We start from the raw sequence: 18,237 nt of genomic DNA on the forward strand, positions 1-18,237 counted from the left end.
TACCTGTATGGTCAAAACTTTCTCTCCTTTAATGTGCAGTGTAGGTGTTATGTCTCTGCAACTCTTGTCTGAAAGAGGGCATACCAGGATGAATCTTGTTATTTGTTACAATGTGGGGGACCTGAGGCTGCCCACCAGATGGGAAAGGAAGTCCTTCCCCCACTCCACCACTGCCATCCCCACCCCTGACCTGGAGGAGAGTTAGCAAAAACCAGAGCAGTGTTTGGGCAGCTGTCTTTGAACTTTTTCCTGTGTTTAGTCTTCAACCACTTTCCAAATACCTCCTCCTTAACAGAGAGAAGGAATACTTACTGCCCAGTACACCATACAATTTGGCCAGCATATTCACTACTGATTGTATGGACTCCATCAAGTCCCTTTAATTGGCCTATGAGACCACCACCCTTCCTTCTTCATGTTGCCATGACTAGTCGACTTCCCATCCTCATCTCTAAAACTGCCAAACACTGAGAAGGGTCTGGGATTTCATTCCACTTGCAAGCAAAAATGTTAACCTGCCACAGTATCATAGATGCAGGTAGAAGACACAAGACTCCTAGATCAGAGACTAAGAACAATTTGTTACTCATAGCAATAGAAGCAGTCAGAGTATCAGCATTTTTGTGCCAGTTCCTCTAGCGCCAGTCTGCCCAGATTGATGTAAAGAGGACTGGATGACACCCGCACACACAGTGGGTTATGTTACAGGAGAGGAATTCTGAGCTTAGGGAACCAAAATCTTTTATAATAGTCAGTAAGCGTACTGCCCTTTGTTCCGGAGGGAGACACTATTTCCATCTTCTTCTTTGTTTTTTTTTTAAATAGATTTATTTATTTTTGGCTGCGTTGGGTGTTCGTTGCTGCCCGCGGGCTTTCTCTAGTTGCAGTGAGCGGGGGCTGCTCTTCATTGTGATGCGCGGGCTTCTCATGCGGTGGCCTCTCTTGTTGCAGAGCGCGGGCTTCAATAGTTGTGGTGCGTGGGCTCAGTAGTTGTGGCACACGGGCTTAGTTGCTCCGTAGCATGTGGGATCTTCCCGGACCAGGGCTCAAACCTGTGTCCCCTGCATTGGCAGGCGGATTCTTAACCACTGCACCACCAGGGATGCCCTATTTCCATCTTCTGAAGCTGTTAAGCAAATCTAATCTTTGCTCCGAAGTGAGAAACTGTCTCTATATTCAAAGCCTGTCTGTGATATAAGTTTCCTTGAAAAGATAGTCTGGAAGAAAGGTCAGTCAATGCTTCTCTTTCAAGATGTGCAGAAATACAATAGACCCATAGAGAATAGAGAATTGTTTCCCCACACTTGGAAGGAAGGGGAAATAGTGCAGCTACAAGTAGCCTTTGTTTTATAAGGACCCAATTGAAAACAATAGCACAGGAAAATAAGTTTGGAAATATGAACAATTGAGTTTTTGTTTCCTTTTTGATAGTTGGAAAGTATATTTCAGTGAACAATATATTTAGCAGTTATCAAATATTATATTAAGCTTACAGGTTTATAAAAGATATGCACTGAGGTTTCTTCTGAAAGTTCTCATATGACATATTGTCATGCGGTGGCCTCTCTTGTTGCAGAGCGCGGGCTTCAATAGTTGTGGTGCTCTCCTAATAGGAGAGACAAGGTCTTTTAGTGAATGGGCCTAGACTCATCCCATTCAGTGTATTCCTTAGGTTGCAAAGAGCCATGGAACTTCACAACAAAAGTGAAATTGGTAGATGTTTGGCATTGGAAGGATTGAATTGGGTCCGTAGGGCAGTGGTGGCAATCTGGCTGCTTTATTTTCCTCTTAGGAAACATGATAGGTTACAATTTTGTCAATTATACCTTAATAAAGCTGAAAAAGGTAAAAAAGAAAGAAACATGATGGGATTTTGACTTACTAATAAAACAGAAAACATCTTTTTCTCACTCTGAGAACTCAAACATATACATGCTTCCATTCAGAAGGGTCTTCCCAATAGCTGGAACAGTTGTACAAGATTTGGGTAACGACTAAGTGTAGGGCAATTGTTTGTTTGCTGTGTAGGTAGATTTTGTGTCTACTCTAGTTACAGAGAATATAAGGAATTTTCCATTGCCGGTGTACATTGAGTTAGTCTTACAGTTCTAACTGGCTCTGGGTCTTTCAAATTCTGACACTCCTAGTTACTGTGTAGACTTGGGCAAGTTATGCAAGCCCTGGGCCCTCTTCTTTTTTTCTCTGTTAAAAAAGCAAAAAACAAAAAAACTATAGATAACTCACTTATGAGGTTTCCTGGCATAAAATTAAATACCTTAAAAAAAACCTTGTACACTGCATAGTACATAAGTTCTCAATAAAAGCCTGCTCCCACCTTTCCCATGTGGTTTGACTCCATATGGAGAAAAGGTCATCATTCTTCATTTCCATGCTACTCATTGCTTCGTAGATTCCTCATTGATCCGGGAACAGAAATTTAGCCTCCGTGAAGGACCTTGCCTCCTTCTACCAGAGAACAAACTTCTCTGCTCACTGACTTCATATTCTGTTGTTTGTCACGGTCCCCAGATCACATCCATGTGGAATAATGAAGGCTCACTCCGCAGACAGCAGACAAGTCCTGGGATTGATTCCATGTGAGAGCTCATAACAGAGGGGAGTGTGTTAAAAAGCTAAAGAACAGATTTAAAAAAGCCTAAAATCCTTAGAATCTCAGCTTCAGATCCTGGCAGGATTGAATTAGCTTTTTTTCCTCTGGAGTAGTTAAACTTAGTTTCATGTGTTTTGTCTGAGTACTGCGTGTGGGAGTGGGAATCTATATCATTCAGATGGAAGCTTTCATCTGTTTCAAGCCTGTATGTATATTAAAACAGCCATGAAATTTTATATGTGCTCAAAGCCTAAAAATATCAGTACAGACCTTAAGAGAATCAGACAGAGGGCTGGAGAAAGATTTAATATTCAGTACTTCTCCTTTCTACTTCTTTTTGCATCATTTTAATAAAAAGGTGGGTTGACAGGAGCTCTAAAAATGTACTTTGAAAACTGAGCAATTGTCCACTTTAATGCATATTTTAAGATTACAATTACAAACACATTAAAATAAAAAAAACCACAAACTTTTCCTCAATAGCAGGGAATGAAGACCCAATTTGTCCAAATGAGAGCCTTCAATCTCCTTCTTATTTATTTTCTTTTTTAACTGCTCCAGTCATGCTGTCAACATAATCTTGAGTTCCTTTAAAAACCTTCAGGGAACAAGGCGAGGAAGTAAAGATGCCTCAGAGGGATAAATGGCATCTGTGGATGGGAGCCTACCCTGAAAATAGGTGTTTTGGGGTCTTACATTGAGGTCACATTCCTACTTTACAGGGTTCTGTATCATTGGTACTTTAAGTGATTTATCAAATTCAAGGTGCCCTTTTTTTTTTTTCTTAAAAGCAATGTAAGTGTCTGTCAATCTTCTAAAGCAATAAAGATTGCTTTATTAAATAGAGCTGGGGCTTCCCTGGTGGCGCAGTGGTTGAGAGTCCGCCTGCCCATGCAGGGGACACGGGTTCGTGCCCCGGTCCAGGAAGATCCCACGTGCCGCGGAGCGCCTGGGCCCGTGAGCCATGGCCACCGAGCCTGCGTGTCCGGAGCCTGTGCTCCGCAATGGGAGACGCCACAACAGTGAGAGGCCCGCGTACCAAAAAAAAAAAAAAAGAGCTGAATGAATGATTTCACCAGAACAGGATTCCATTACACTGGAGAGCCACATTTTTTTTTTCCCCATCCAAGACATCCTGAAGCCGTCTGTAGATGAGTCTTCGGCTCCCAGGACAATGCCTCAATCACCAAGGACCTGTAGATATGTCATTGAACTCATCCATCCCTTTGCTCCACGATCTTGAGAAAAACTTGCCTTTGCTGCACTCTGCACCATGACCTCCGCATCTTCCCCTTCTATCCACTTCTCCACATGAAAGTAAGAGCTAAAGCATATGAAGACCTATTTTTGGTAAATGTCATGGTTTTTCACATCACTGAGTAAGCATGAAAATTTCTCTCTAAATATTTGAATCACTTCATTTATAGTCAAGGACACTTTCTCAAAATGAACATTTTAAAGCCAACCAATTTGACTATACATCTGGGTTTGAACCCAAGAAAGGCAGAAACACTATAGTTGATCAATTTGTATTACTATTCTTATCTGGTGGTCTCACTTTGAGGAAACCACAAAGATGTAATTTTGGGAAGTCACAGCTATAGGGGTGGGGCTGAGTTAGAGGTGTTGGATTTTCTGGTGGTCAATGATTGTATAACTCACAGCATAAAATTGTGAAAAAAGATTTTTAGTGAATTTTTCTTCTTAACACATTGGCTTTTTTCAGAGCAGTGATTTTGAATTATGACAATTTGGAAAGAATGAATGCAGTGTGACATCCAGCAAAGAACAAACTACTAAATTTAGGGATTAGAATAAACTCAGACCTAGGTCCATCTATGCCATTTTTTAGTTTTGTTGTGTTGGGCAAGTTGCATACCAATATGGTGTCAATTCCTTCTCCATCAAATAAAGAATTGGCTTAGATCAGAGCTCTCAAAATTTGTGCTTTAGACTTGTGAAATTGTCTGCAGAAGTAAAATTATAAAATAAATTAAAATAAATTGGGAAATGCTGCATACAATACTCTCCACATTTACATTAGCATGGTAAAGGCTGTGGAAGGCTCTGCAGTTAAAGACCCCAGCTGTACTTTAGTACAGTATTTTCAAAAATTTTTTTTCTAGTGACACATCTTAATGTCTTTTGGGGGTAGAGAATAACAAATATCTTTAAGAAACTCTAGATTCAGTGATCTCTGACACCCTTTCCAGCTAGCACTCAATTATACCAGTTATTCTGCTTTTGTTATTTTTTTTAAACATCTTTATTGGAGTATAATTGCTTTACAATGTTGTGTTAGTTTCTGCTGTATAACAAAGTGAATCAGCTATACATATACATATATCCCCATATCTCCTCCCTCTTGCATCTCCCTCTCTCCCTCCCTATCCCACCCCTCTAGGTGGTCACAACTGCTTTTGTTATTTTTTATATTTTGACAATAGGAGAGGGTTTTTTTGTTCATTTTTGGTAATTTCTCAGATAAAGAATAACAGGAGATGAAATCATTTAGTTGCCTAAGGATTCATTAGAATGAGTCCCTCTGTCCCATTTAAGGTACTTTCTAGTATTAAAGTTTATGATTCTAAGATTCTAATTTGAGACCAGGGACAATTCTTCCTATAAGAAAAATTAATTGTAGTTTTTACCTTCTAGAAAGCCTTTTGTTACTTCATGCACCTATTAACGTACACAAATGTTTATTTTTCCCCCCAAATTATCATCTCAACGTAAGAATAGATTTACCTACAAGCGACAGAGACATTTGGTAGCCTCGTGGCTACTACTTTTAATGCTTCTGAAAAAACATATTTTTCATTACATTGTATTTTTAATCTAATTAAATTTTAAGCTATATGTTGCTATGAATTTACACAGGCAATAAAATCTCTGGTTACTCTTCAAGACATTATATCGAAGTGTATGTGTTGTTGATTTTACTCATTTGAATACTTTTTTGTCTAAAAAATCTACATCTTTTGTTCAGAGAAAAGAGCAGGAAAGAGTGCATGCCTGAATCTTTAAATAGGTGTTCAAGTTCATTTATAAAGAAGATAATCTTTGTTTTGAAAGATTGCATCCTCATCGCCCCCAGTTCATCTCTTTCATCAAAGTGGTTCAAGATGTATTGATATTTTGGTAAAAAAACAAAACAAAACACTTCCAACAGTTCCAGAATCTAAAAATAAGTGCCATGTGTTTTATTTACCATAAAAAAATTGCTGAAATATTTTCTAATGACTCCCTCTCTCTAATTGGTCCCCCTTCCTCTAGGTCTAAGTGGAGGATGGTAAAATACTCCCAGTACCCACAAGGTGGCATGGCCTTCTTGTGTAATTCAGTTGCATTTGGTTTATTTCTACGTTAGCGGCTCCCTATTGTAGATTCTACTCTTTTATTAATGTTTTGAATTCCACTTTATGGTTTTACTTTTCCTCACTTGTAGCCTATGTACAGGGCTTGAATTTCTAGACTGAGACATATTTTTCACAAGCAGAGGCATTCAAGCAAAACTCTTCAGTCTTTTCTAATTGTTTCAGACCACTTTGGAGCTGAATTTAGATTCTTTGACTTTGAATAATGCTTAATGTCTATCATAATGCCTAATAAATACTAGGTACTGAGTAAATATTTGCTGTGGAATTTCATGACTTGCCTTATGGGAAAAAGTATTCAAATACTCAATATCATCAGAATAATTTCTGGATACTTTTAAATATATTTACTTGCTGGTGAAAAAGATCTGCCTCCATTGCCCAGGAAGTACTGTTATTTTATGATATTACAAAAGTATGTTGTGGATTAGGGCGAAATTTCCATCCTATCTCAATTGTAAGCAAGGCATGGTTAATTCAGATTATCCATGTACTTTTTTCCTCGATAAACATTTGTGGATGCTCTGTCTATGCCCAGCACTGTGCTAACTGCTAAAGAACATGCAAGAATGGGTAAGAAATAGATAAGTGGGTAGATATGTAATCGCAATATTATAACAGTCATACAGTCATTCGTTTATTCATTCAACAAATATTTATTGAGCTTTTACTGTGTGCCAGGTGTTGTGGATGGTGAAGAGTGAATAAAATAGTCAGAAATTTTACATGAGAGTGAGGAAGACAAACAATGAACTAAATAAATAAGATGAGTGAAATACATAGTACAATTGAAAATAATAGGTGCTAAAGAGAAAAAATGAATCAGAGAAAGGGCCAGGATTGGGAGGAATGAGAGTAGTTAGGCTTTTAATTTGAGTAGTCGGAGGAGGCCTCTCTAAGAAGGCAGACTTTGCAAAAGAGTTAAAGAAGGTACAGAAGTGAGCTGTGTATTTGTCTCGGGGAAGAACATCTCAGCAGCAGGGACGGGAAGTACAAAGGCTCCAACTTGGGAGTGGGTCACTGCTGGAAGGTGTGCAACCTCAGAGTCTTGTGTGAAATGAGATGGGAGCAAAGGGGAGTGAGGGGTCCCTCCGGGGAAGCTAACGAGGACTTTGCAGAAGAAGGGAAATTTCCCCAGGACCAAAGGAAGAGAACAGCACTCCTGGTAGAAAGAACAGCAGGAGCAAAGCCATAGAGGCATAAAAGCTAATGATGTGTTTGCCTGGGAAGCAAAAAAATGAGACAGTAAATGGGACAAACATGCAATAATAGTCTTGTATGCACAACTCCATGTTATATCCACTTGGGAGAAAAAAACGATGATTTTACCAGACTCATTTTGAGAAAAAGGATAGCTCAGAATTTTAATTGAGGCAAAACATGAAAAAGAAATTAACCGACAGTATATGTGCAGGGTCATCTTAACCGATAATTTGTATCTGTTTTCCATTACAGAGAAATCTATGTTCCTTGTCATTGGGATTAGGAAACTTTGAGTTCAAAATGCCTAAGAGGATAGACAAGAAAACTGAGTACCCTATATTTTCTAGATGGCAGTTCTGCTTTTGAGATAAGGCCCCCAGTATGCAGTGTCTGCCTTGGAATGCACTAAATTTTAGATATCGGAGATCTGGACAGTGGATAGGGTAAGCCTCTTTTACGAGAGGTTTCACCAGAGGGAGAGCTCACTGGATTCTATCTGATGGCTTTTTCTAGGTTTTGAACCTTTAGTAGGGCTCAGATAAGGGGATGGAAAACTATCCCTTGATTGTTTTGGAGAAACAGAATCTGACACGTTCAACTATAACAACTGCAGTTCTAAATGAATGTATACTTCTGCCACTGCCGTATGTTTTCCTTGCTTTTGTTCTTTTTTTTTAAGACAAAATGGTGGGTTTAAATCTCAGTCTACAACTTCAGGTGTGCAAGCTACCATTTATTTTCCTAAAATTCAACTTAATTTCTCCTTTCAGACATCACTCCACTAGCATGGCAGAAAACTTAACTTCGCTACTTTTAAAAAAAATTTTAGCAAAGTTTAGTTGATTTACAATGTTGTGTTAATTGCTGCTGTACAGCAAAGTGACTCAGTTATACATATGTGTATTCTTTTTCAGATCCCTTTCCATTATGGTTTATCACAGGATACTGAATAGAGTTCCCTGTGCTCTACAGTAGGACCTTGTTGTTAATCCAACTTTGGGACTTTGATGGGCCCCTTCCCTCCTGAAGTTTTGGCAAGTGTTTGTGAAGGTCGTGAGGAAGTCTAAGTCCCTACGTGGGGTGGAATCTGCTCCACACAGACAGCTACGGGGAAACTGTCAACCATCTGTCCCTGTGGCACCTTCAGGCCTGTGGCTCCCCTGCTGATTCCATGACACCATTGGGGGCAGGAATTTGTCGCTGCTTTCTTGGCACGCTAGGGCCATGAGAATCCTTGCCGGGCCACCCTTTGTCCCATATGCCTGAATGTTAATTCCCTGCCCAGGTTCATGTTATCTCTCCCTGGCTCTGCCCTACGCATTCTCAGCCTCTATCCCCTCGGGGCTAACTTGTCCCTTCTCTCTCTCCTCCCCATAATCCCAAAGAAAGTGTTTTGAAGTCTAGAAAGGAAATCTTTCTGCCCCTGTGTTTTCTTCACTAGGTGGCCTAATATCCTGAATCAGCCATATTCTCCCAAGAGTTGGGCTCTTGGAAACCAAGTATAGGAAGTCCAGAGGATGTTTTCTGCCCCCTCCTGTAACCCTTCTAAGCCAGGGCCCTGAGACTGATTCTCTGCTCTAACCACTGGAGGGAAAGAGAGCAATACCAGAGGAGGAAAAAAGTTGCTATTTCACAAATATTCACATGAGTTCATACACCTAAAGGCTGTGTTCAGACTCAAAGTATTTATTCATATGTGTCTGTGCTCTTTATGGGAAGACAAGGTTACAGATCTCCATCAGGCAATCTTAGGCAACGCCTTTAACCTTATAGCACTAGTTTCCTTACATGTAAACAGTGGACGCTAAGCCTGAAATTCCTGACTGGAAGACGGTTGTGAGGCTTAAATGAGGCAATTGTATGAATGTGGTTAATCATTATGCAGGTATATATACATACATAAAGTACCAATAGGACTCTTCTGTTTTTAGTTCAAAATTCTGTTTTGAATTTCAAGAGACCTACGTTTTCAAGAGTAGTAAAACTAGGGATGAAACAGAATTATTAGACTTACAAGATAAAGTGTCAGTTTGTATTCTCTTTCCTAGGAAGAGTAGAAAATCTCATGATTGTTATAGATCCTCCTCTTTGCCCAGACCTTTGCACAAATCTCTTCCGTTCTGCCCATTTCCTTCTTAACACCAGTGGCAGTGTCATGAGGGCATTATTTTGTCCACATCTCTGAGAATGTTGTAGCATCCTCAGGGCTGAAGGATGGGATGGTGTGTGGAGGTTTCTGAGCCAACTTTGGTTGAGTAGAGGATTAGGGGCCAGGGGCTTGCACCTGCCTTGGAACTCAGCACAGCACTGAGTACAAACCAGCTTGCACGTTACTGATCCTCACATGATAGGACCCTGGAAAGTGGGGTCCAGGATGTCTGAACAGATGTCCACACAGAAAGCCAGCAGGAGTCAGGCAACAGTAGTGGGCCTGATTCCCCAGCAGGCCAGCTGTTGCTCTCCTTACTGGCCCTTCCCTGTCTATGCTTCATTTGCCTCTCAACAGATACACACACACACACACACACACACACACACACACACACACACACACACGTGCAGACCGAGTCCTGTGACCTGCAACAACAGGGGAGCATTTTCACAGACTATTAACCCCCATGTGTATGAAATTATAGCACTTATGGTACATTTCAATCCTAGTCTTATTTCTTTTTCTTCTGATGCTACTTAATTATTTCTCCCTTCTATCATTTCTCTAAGCAAGATATTCAGATATAGTTGTGGGGTTTTTTACATAGAAAGATAATAACCCTCATTTATTGATTGAGTACTTACTGTTTGCCCAGCCTTGTGCCGAGCTCTTTACAGTCATTATGTCATTTGATCCTTACAAAAGCCTCTGAGGTAAGAATTATCATTTCCTTATCTTGCTTATGGATGAGGAAGCCAGAGCTTAGCACAATGTGTCTTTCTCTGAGGTCATGCAGTCAGTGGCAAAATGACCACTCTGACCCCAAGTGCTCTGACTCTGGAGCTTATGCTCTTAAACACCACAGTATATGGATAAGGAAACTGAGGCACAGAGAGATTCTGGGAACTCATTCACAGTTCTCAAATGAAGATCTGATCACACAAAGTAACTTCTCCTGACCTTCAATCCAGGACCCCACCCCATTGTCTTTGGTCAAGTCTAAACGCACACCGAACAGGGAAGAACCAGCTCCACTCGGGAACACACTTTGTACAATCTCACTCCAGCAGATCACACAGCCCTACTTTCTCCGTGATGAATGACGATGCACTTCAAGCTTCCCCTGATCCAGTAAGTGCCGCTACTCCTTTTCTGCTTACTTTCCTGCGGGGTGTCTCCATGGAACCTAAAACTCAAAACATTTTGGAGGGACCCCTTTTAAAAATACACAATTAGGGATTCAACATCAGAAATATTTATTTATTCCAAATGGGAAATGAAATCAAATCAAAAAATAAGTGTCAGGAAACTAAGTACCACAGATATCCTAAAACTCATAGAAATCATATATTTGTCTCAGTGAACTGCCTGATAATCTCCACAATACTTTGTTTCCCTCTACTTTTCCCTACGTAATTCAGACTGCCTTTTCCTGTAACGACCAATAAGCAAGTCAGTCATTTCTTTAGGATGGTTGACTGATTTTTTAAATTAAGTGTTGAGATGAGCAAAACGTCAGTGACTTGACAAACAGACATCCTCACTTTGGGTGGTGTCGCTACAGGTTTGGGCTGTACCAACACAGGAATTCTGACAAATTCTATTTCATGAAATTCGTATCAAAAGAGACAAATTGTGCATTGCATTTGTCGTTGTATACACACCATTATCAAGTACAGTCTTGACTGGAGAGAACTTCTATTATGACTAAGCAAAAAGGAGAACTCAATTTCCTACTTACAAATTTACATGTTATAGAATTACTCACTTCAGATACCATACATTTCACTTCAGATACCATACATTTCGGATACCATACCTTTCAAACCTTGGCTGTTCTTTCCTTTCCACATACAGCTGGTGCTGAGGTGCTGTGGGACACTTTCATACCAGATAGAACCTCTGACCCTGTATCTTTATGGCACGACACCAGGAGAGTCAGCACAGTGGGAGAGAGGAAACCTGGAACCCAACACTACACTGGGATGAATGGCAGGAACCCAGCTGCACACGAATGTAACCTGCGAACCACATAGATACATCCCACTGAACCAAAAAACGTGCATCCTCAGACTCACCTGAGCTAGATCCAGGAAATACCCATGACCACATCAACACCATCTGAATGGAGGAAAGTAGGACCAAAAATTGGAGTGAAAGAGCTACCTTAACCAAAATGTCTTTGGTTAATATCTTATTTTTTCAAACCTTGCAAAGACTTGTGGCCTTGGGAACACATTTTTAGAGCCTCTCCCAGAGCCTTGGATGTACACTGTATAAATGAAGGGTCCTGAAACTTCGCAATTTATGAACATGTTGGATAAAGGAATGCTTTCCGTCCATTGTAATAATTGTCAATGTCTCAAACTCCTTTGTCACTAAGGCTTTGACAGCTCAAGATGTATTTGCACTTAGTCAACTATTAGCTAAGGTATCTGTTGCATACCTTGAGGTTATGAACATAGATTGCTTCATGAGAATTAAAGAATCACAAGGCCTTTAAGGGTCTTAATTTATTTCTCTGACCCTAGGTTTTAAAGAAAGCAGAGGGTGAGTTAGAACCTGGCAAGCAGACAACCACAGTTACAATTATAATGCAATTTAATTATGACATAAGAATGCAATGAGTCACAGTGGGACACCAACCTAACTTATTAAAAAGTGGAAAACATTGTTCACCAGTTGTTTTGTTTTCCCACACAAACAACTGGTTTAATGTTCACATTGGATAAATCTGTAAGTTTTCACATCTGTAAATGAACACAATCCTACCCCCTACTAGACTGTAAGCTTAATGGAACAGAAATCATGTCTATTCAGCTTACTCTTATATCCTCAGTTCCCAGAGTATTAGCAAACATGTGGTAGCTAGCATAGAAATATCTGGCAAATGAATGAAATGAAAGGATGTCAGTTATTCAGCTTCTGCTAAGGCACATCCTAATACAAATTTCCTGTTTCTGTTGTAATCAATTACCACAGACTCAGTGGCTTAAAACAACACAAATTTATTATCTCACAAATCTGGAGGTCAGGTTTGAAAAGAGTCCTATGGGGGCAAAATCAAGGTAGCAGCAGGGCTGCATTCCTTCTGGAGACCCCAGGGGAGAGTTGATCGCCTTTTCCACCTCAGGGCCTCTTGCTTTCCTTGACTCACGGCCCCTTCCTCCACCTTCAAAGCACATCACTCCAACCTTTGATCCTCTTGCCCCATCTCCTTTTTCTGACTCTGATTCTGTTGTCTCCCTCTCATCAGCATCCTTGAGATTTCATTAGGCCCGGATAACCCGGGACAATCTCCCCATCTAAAGATCACCAACTTAATCCCATCTACAAATTTCCTTCTGCCATGTAAGTTAAAATATTCACAGGTTTGGGGACTTAGGGTGTAAATATCTCTGGGGGCCATTATTCTGTCTACCACATCAGGAAGAAAATCACTCCCACAAGATTTGTTTTTAGGAACAATTATTGGGACCAACAGAGTTTAGACCTTCTGACTTCTGAGCTAGTGTTTCTTCATTGAAACACTTCTTTTACTAAAGTAGACATTTTTTTTTAAAGTATTCTAGTGTCTAGAAAGATTTGCTGGACACAAGGACCACAAAAAGGTATATATTCATACCAAGAAGAAGTAGTACAGATGTTGGGAAAATTGGCTCTGTGGGTAGGCTCTCTTTATTTTAGCAATTTATAATCCAGATGAGTGGATGTATCATAGGTGTGATTCTCGCCACCACTACCCTAGCAGTTCTTTCCTTATTGCTTATTCAATTCTGGGAGACACTCAAAAGGCTCTGTTAGTAAGGACTTATTTCCTTTTCTCCATTGCCTCTCCTCTTCTCTATATGAGTTACACAGAAACTAACTTCACTCAAGTGTCAAGATTAAGATATTTCTTTAATCATGCTTCTCAGAGAGCCGATAATTTAATAGGGTATATGATAATCACTGAAAACATTTTCAGAAGAATATGGGTTGCAGACTGCCTCAATGTGAACTAATAAGCGGTAGAACTCCTGACACTTTCTAGGTGCTCAATAAATATTTTTAAACTAATTACACATTTATAGTTAATGAGGGTAGAATGAGAATCATTTCAGTTTCCTAGAGCAGATAATTTCTTATAGATACACCGGCTGGGATGTAACAGTGCGTCTGAAGGCACAAATTCCACACTTAAATGATGAAAAGATAGAAACGAGAAGGGAGTGGTCCCAGGATCTTGTGACAATATATTGTGGATAACAGGCATTAAAAAAAACTCTTTTGAAACTTGGTGTCTTCCATTGCAGATTAAAACATCACAGTATTATTTCTCCGGTCTGATTCAACAAAGTGCCCCCACTGAGTCATCTGGCCACTTCCTGGGTGTTCCCCCTCGAAGCCTTCACACCCAGGGTCTGCCTGTACTCCACCCTGCTGGGCAATGATCTCAACAGGGTTCATTAACTACAGCCTTGATAGACCCTACTTATGTCATGGTCCCTGTGGAGACCAGGATCCCATCCCTGGAGACTGACACAGAGGAGGGTTTAAACAACAGCAATTAGTCAGGAATTGTCTCCTACGTGTCATCTGTGAGAACCATCTGACCTCACAAGCCAGACTCTCTGTGGTGGAAAGGGTGGTACGTGCCTTACAGGAAATGCAAAAATGACTTCAGGGCATTACATACATGATTAGCCAGAGGGTGAAGTGTAGCACTGAAATCTTGCTTCAGATTTTTAGTGTAGAAAGACAATTAGGGGAAGGGAGAGAACAAAGGTCACCTGATGAAGGGTGGGATCGATGATACGGTCTAAGGCGAAAGAGCTCCTGTGGCTTCACTCACTCACTTACTCACTCACTCAGCAGGTATTCATGAAACCCTTGTTATGGGGCAAAGCCACTGTTTTGGACCTTTCTCCTCCTTACCTCTATTTTCTCCTGCTGCCAGCTCTTTTTTTTTGTTGTCCCCAATTTGAATGTTTTTCATACTTGGAGCTGTATAAACTTCTCTTCATCACCAGATTCTTTGATCTAGGAAAAATAGCAGCCCTTTGAATAGCAGAATAGGAATCTTTGTTCCATAATTTTCCTTTTTTCTAGAGAACTTTGAACAGAACCATGTCAGGAAAATTTGAAGTTAAAGGGTTCCCATGGTTTGACCACACCCCGACCTCTTTGGGATCCTCTTAGCTCCTTTTCACAGGGTTTTTATTTTTTACACAATTTGGTCACACTCTTTTGAGGCTAATTATATACTGGCCTTGCAATCTTCACAAGATTTGCACATGACAAGCTCTGATTTGCTTGTTAGTCAGTGAAGGCAATCTTCAAAATGAAGCTTCATAAATAACCAAAAGGGAGATTTTATACTCAACAGTAAAGCTAATTTATACTTACAAGGATTTTTCCATGATGCATTATACAGTGTTAGGCATAATATTTTAATCTCCTACACTTTAACACACATTTCAGCCAACCTGACTTTGATTGACCTATGACATCTGGGTGCTCCATAACGTTTTGTGAGACATACTGCACGACATCATATTATGGGCTGTAATGTATTATAATGCAGTCTCTTAAGACTCTCCCTCTCTGTCTTCCACACACTTGCACACACACACACACACACACACGCGTGCACAAACTTAGATGCTCATGTTCAACGGTCCCCAAACTTAAGCGATATTTCTCCCTCTTCTGTTATCCATTATTTATTCTGGTAGTGGAACAAAAGCAACTCTGTTTATTTCTGAGAAACTCTAAAGATGTGTGTATAGATAGCAACACATGCCAACAACCTAAATATAGACGAATCTTCCCAGGGTTCTCTCAGCATAAAATACCATGAATGACCTGACCGATAAATAACGTATCAGGAGAAAACGCGTTGTGATAAACAAGGTGCATACAGATCTAGGTTCTAGAAATAGTTTAACTCCTAATTAGTACTGTGACCTTCTGGAGATCATCTAACCCTTCCGAACCTCTTAAACAGACTATTACCTACCCTACCCACTTCCTGGGTTATGAGGACAAAATAGAGTAATGCACAGGAAAGCAGCTCGAACAACTTAATCCTCTACACAGATGACATTTAAAGTCCATTTTATCTAAGTTTGTAGAGTTGCTTTAGAATGAAAACTGTTTCTTCTGTGTTTAAGTTTATCAGCTGGGAAACCATTTTAAAAATGGGGATTGATTAACTTTTAAGACAATCAATCGCACTTCTTAAAAGAAGCTATATGAGCCACTATAAAATCCTTCTGTTTACGTTCCAAGATTCAGATTGAGGCCCCTTGTGTAACACTCAAAACTCTTCCCCTCTACACCTAATCAGACTTGGACATTTTACAAAATACTGACAACTTGCCACGGCTCTAAGTATAACTATCCTTCAAAAATTCAGGTGGACAGAGACTTTGCTTTAAATCTGATTTCCTACTCACACAGCCAATTAAGAGATTAAAAGGACAGGCCCGTTTTAAAATTTGTTATTTCCAGACCCTGGTGGTGTGTTGGCACTGTGTTTTGACTGTGCTGACAGGAGTATATTTATAGGGAAGAATTCTACCTCAATTCTTTTGTTCAGCTCGTTACAATTGATTTGTTACTGGTATAAACTCAGTATTATTACAATAATTAGCACAGATGTTAATGTAACAAAATAGTGTTTTCCAGCTAAAGTAATATCCAAACGCGAGCCTGGATTTCCTGCACTGGTAAGTGAAGTCCTTTCAATATCTTGATACCGAGAAGGTTCTTAGTGCTCCATCTTCGGCTGAAGTTCCTTTACTTTTATTCTTTTTTGGGGTTCCTGATGGAATCTTTCCAGGTCACAGTGATGCCTAGTTTGTATCATTCAATGCCAATGAGGACAAACACTCCCACAGAAGTCAAATGCAGGACTTGAAGAGTGCAGGTGTTCGGAAGATTGTACACCATGCGATGTTTGACTGTGGGATTCATTACGGCTTATGGGACAATAGCAGTGCCCGAAGGGCTCTGATGACAGGAACACATTTGCAGCCTTTGCTGCCGAGCCATACAGATGCAGAAGGGATGTTTACATTCATCTGAAAGAGACATGTTCAAGACCACCTGAGCCACCTCTGTGGCTCCTGTCCCCGGTTTGTTAGAGCCACAGGCTTACACACCTGCCAAGAAGTGTGAACACACCTTAGGTCTTTATAAAACACATCTGTGTGCAACTTTTGATAGCTTTTACAAAACACGCAATTACAGCTCCGAGTAAGTTCCCTTCAGCTACTTTCTAGCCAAGGGAAGTAGGTGTAAAAAGTTCTCAGTGGACTGGAATTCCCAATGCCACTTGGATTCTGGACTTCGGGTCTTTTTCTATCATCTGTGCATGTATTCCAAGCATGTTCCAGCTGAGAAGGTTCGGGTTCAAAGGACATGTGGTCTAGAAAAATCACAGGTTCATGTTAAAAATTCACCTTGGTAATAATTTGGGGAGTGGTGATTTGAAGTAAGCAATGATAAATCGTTCAGTTGTGGTGAGCAAAATGTGGCAATATGCTTTGCTATCCCTATTTAGCAATATCAATTGTCTTTTTATGTATAAAAGTCATGAATAAGGAGATTTTCTTTTTTGGCAACTCGAATGCCATGTTAAATTGCAAATTCATTAACACTGGGCTTTTGAATTGGAAGAAAATTGTGCTGAAGTAGTTGCGACAGTCTTTAGGGTGAAGAGAAGGACAAGGCTTGACCCAAGCTCTTTCTCCCCTTCCCTGAGGCCTAAGACCCTGTAACACCAGCATCATTGTCCTGGCAGTCTCCTGCCAGGCTGCCCACCTGAGCTGGGGGCCATTAAGGGCTTCATAGCTCAGAAGCTTTGGAGCTGCAAGTCAAATTCTTCACACGCAGCCATATCAGAAACATTCATCATCTTGAGAAAAGTTGAGCAAGAATGATAGTGACTATTTTTTAATAACTTACTTTGGTCTGTGGTTAATTAATTCTCTACCAGCTTCAGTTAGCAGTGGAGTCTTCTGGAATCCTTCCTTCTGTTGCATGAGCCCTCTTTTGTCCTTCACCCTCCAGGTCTGACTCTGCCTTTTCTCAGAAGTTCTCTTGTAGGTCCTCCCTGCTCCATGGTGGCACCAGAGATATTTGCACTCAGGCTGGAGGGTGTGAAGTTCTTTCTGAAGGTTATGACCTTCCCTTTTCTCCTCTTCTCCTCCTTCTAGGAAGTCAGAGCTTGCAGCATCTTCTCAGGACAGTTTTCACAAATCACACTACTAAAAAAGAATAGTGATAAAGAATAATGAAGAGATGATAAAGAAGAGTGAAAGTACCAACTAGACATAGTAAATGATCACAAATATAAAAAGTGCCTAGGAGTCCAGCTCAGGAAATACCTCCCTTATAGACGCTATACTTTTCTCTTTCTCTTTCTTCTTCCTTCCCTCCTTCATTCCCTCCTTTCTTCCTTCTTTCTTTTCTTCCTTCTAAAAGGTCTATTAAGTTACTTCTATGTGCTGGTGTGTCAGCACACAGTGCATTTAAATGAGGTGATTTGCATAGAGTTTAATAAAAAGGACATAAACAAAGGTGCGGGCTGGGATAAGGACACTAGCAAGATGTAGTGTAAAATTCTGGGTCTTAGTCACAAGGGGGAGCCATCACTACCCCTAGGCCTGAAGGGGCGACGGTCAGAAAAGATTACTAGAACCCAGGAGGGAGAGCTGAATGGAGAAGGCCTCCTGAGATGCACCTTGGCCTTTAAGAGAGGGACACAGACAGTTCACAGCAGCCTGGCTCATTTTTAGACTTTATTCTCTTCTTGTCTTCCAGTCTCCAGCAGGGACCTCCCATAGGCCCACACAGCTGGCAGCCGATACAAGTCCGGCTCCCAAGGCACAAAGCCGGGAGGGGGT

Source organism: Aethalodelphis obliquidens, unplaced genomic scaffold (assembly GCF_003676395.1).
Source record: "Aethalodelphis obliquidens isolate GAN/ISIS:26980383/991018 unplaced genomic scaffold, ASM367639v1 scaffold36, whole genome shotgun sequence".
Taxonomy (NCBI): domain Eukaryota; kingdom Metazoa; phylum Chordata; class Mammalia; order Artiodactyla; family Delphinidae; genus Aethalodelphis; species Aethalodelphis obliquidens.